Consider the following 3,455-nt stretch of genomic DNA (forward strand, 5'->3'; position numbering starts at 1 on the left):
TAAACTTAATAAAGCGGTTGGACGAAATCAATGAGGATATCAATGGATATATTGTTATTGGTTCTTATGACATCATTAAAAATATTCTTTTTAAAATTTTTAATTACTCAATTAAACAAGCAATATTTCCAGACCCTCTCAAATTAACTAGAGTTACTCCAATTTTTAAAGGAGGTGAACTTACTAAACTCAATAACTATCGCCAACTTTCAGTTCTGCCTGTTCTTTCAAAAATTTTGGAAAGAATTTTGCATAATAGAATATATAACTATCTAAATATAAATAAAATATTATACAACAATTAATTTCAATTCAAAAAAAAAATCTGCTGAACATGCAATACTTCAACTTACTAGAAGTATTGCGAATCATTTAAAAAATCACAATAGGCATCTTCATACACTTATCAGAAGCTTTTGACACTATTGATCACGAAATACATTTAAAAAACTACAACTTTATGGAATTGCAGGGAATGTATTATTATTATTAAAAAATTATTTAAAAAATTGGAAACAAGTTAATAAAATAGATTCAACCTCATTATAAAATTTATTAAGTATATCGAGCGGAGTTTCACAAGGATCTATACTAGGACCTTCCCGGCGGGCACAACATTGTTGATACAACGTTCAATAAACAACAGGTTTGACAAAAAAATGAGAAGAAATTGTTTAAAAACGTCGATTTACAAAAACATTACAACGTGTAACAACAAATAACAATAAATATAGGATTTGTGCCTTGTGTCAAACACACAAAATCTTGAAGAAATACAAATAAGTTAGAACTCTGTTAGAAAATAAAATTTATATACAGTGATTTATAAATTTTATTTTGTAAAACTTAATACAGTGAAAATTTAAAATAGTCTTTTCAACACTTGGCATTTAAAATACTCCCACCACTGTGTGTATATATATATATATATATATATATATATATATATATATATATATATATATATATATATATATATATATATATATATGTATATATATATATATGTAAGAAACAAATACTCGTGTCTATACATACATACATACATACATACATATATATATATATATATATATATATATATATATATATATATATATATATATATATATATATATATATATATATATATATAAATATATGTATATAACGTTAGTGAAAATAACGTTATTACAACGTTAAATATAGTTGGTCGACGTCGCCCAACATAACCTATCCTAAATCCAACGTTGGCTCGACGTTGGGTGCCCACTGGGTTTGCTTTTTTTAATTTATGTTAATGATTTCTATAAAGCAGCAACTTTGACAACAATTATGTTTGCCGAAGACACAAATCTTAATTTAACTGACAATAACTTACCAACACTATTCAACAAAAGGAATAATAAAATCATTAAAATTTCTAACTGGTTTAAGTCAAACAAACTATTAATAGATATTAAAAAAAACTAAATGAATCCTCTTTTACCCAGCTTGAAAAAAAATTTTGTATTTCGAATATACCTTCCTTATATATATGTATATATATATATATATATACATATATATATATATATATATATATATATATATATATATATATATATATATATATATATATATATATATATATATATATATATATATATATATATATATATAAATATATGTATATAACGTTAGTGAAAATAACGTTATTACAACGTTAAATATAGTTGGTCGACGTCGCCCAACATAACCAACATAACCGACGTCGCAACATAATGTCGCCGTCGCCCAACATAACCAACATAACCGACGTCGCCCAACATAACCTAAATCCAACGTTGGCTCGACGTTGGGTGCCCACTGGGTTTGCTTTTTTTAATTTATGTTAATGATTTCTATAAAGCAGCAACTTTGACAACAATTATGCTTGCCGAAGACACAAATCTTAATTTAACTGACAATAACTTACCAACACTATTCAACAAAAGGAATAATAAAATCATTAAAATTTCTAACTGGTTCAAGTCAAACAAACTATTAATAGATATTAAAAAAAACTAAATGAATCCTCTTTTACCCAGCTTGAAAAAAAATTTTGTATTTCGAATATACCTTCCTTGTATATTGATAATACCGAAATAAAGAGAGCTAAAGTTACTAATTTCTTGGATGTTTACATTAATGAAAACTTCACATGGAAAATTCATATTAGCAACCTAAACAATAAAGTTGCTAGTAGTATAGAAATGCAATTAAACTTAAGACCTTTTTTAAATAAATATGCTTTAACTCAATACTCATTAATTATGCTAATCCTGCACGAGATGTTGTAAATAAAAGTATACTAGAACTTCTTTATCATCAACAGAAGCGTATTGCACATCTTATAAACTTTAAAGACCGTTATACATTTGCAGGCCTCTTTAGCTTAAAATGAATATTCTTAATGTATATCAACATAATGTATATAATATTTATGTATAAATGCTTTATGTATAAATACTTTATGTATAAATGCTAATGTATAAATGCATTATCTAGAAATGCTTTATGTATAAATGTAAAACTCACACTTCCCCTTATCATTTTTCTAATTTATAATTTATACTCGCATAAAAAAAAAAATTACTATCTTCGAAATAAAAACTTTATCCAACTTTTTTGCATACAAATGTTGTTAAATCTTGTATCTCTTATCGAGGAGCTTTTTTATGGAACAAAAAGGTTTTGAAATATTTTCATTTTACTCAGGAATGGAATTATAACACATTCAAAGGAAAATTTAAACAGATAATTTTATCTATTAATAGCATACTCTTATATTTTCAATTTTATAAAGTAATATTTTTAAAATTCAATTGTTAGTATTTACATATATGAACTTTATATATCTTTTACTTTTATTTATTTTTACTTTTGGCGAGAATATATATTTTACACAACAAATGTAACGATGTATTTGAAAAACAAAGCGGTTTTTGATGACAAGATCTTAAGGTCTTCTACGAGACCCCGAGTTCTTCCTTAAAAACTTAAATAATATTGTAATCATTCTATTATATTATTGAAATTATTATAATTGTAAAACGGCTAATATTGTAAAACATATAAATAAAGAACAAAAAAAATTATTAATAAACGTTGCATAATTACTTCTTTTTCATTGTTTTATTTATGGAGTTTAAAAAATGAAGTACCATATTAAATTTAGACCTAGTGTCAACAATTATAATTTAATTAACAGTTGAGCTAAAAATGCTACACTTAAACCCCATCGCCTACTATAATAACACGGCCGGACATCTTGCTTTTCGGAGCGGAAAATTAGAAGGGCAACTTTTTGACTTACATAAACGTCTTTTAAAACAGTTTATTCAAATATTTCTAATATGGTTCACACATGTACTGTAGTTTACAAAAACCTGGATATAAAAAGAGAAAGAATCAAATTGATTTTATTTTTAAAATGCATATGCCGTTTGGATTTC

The sequence above is a fragment of the Hydra vulgaris genome, chromosome 06, assembly GCF_038396675.1.
Source record: "Hydra vulgaris chromosome 06, alternate assembly HydraT2T_AEP".
NCBI classification, from domain to species: Eukaryota; Metazoa; Cnidaria; class Hydrozoa; order Anthoathecata; family Hydridae; genus Hydra; species Hydra vulgaris.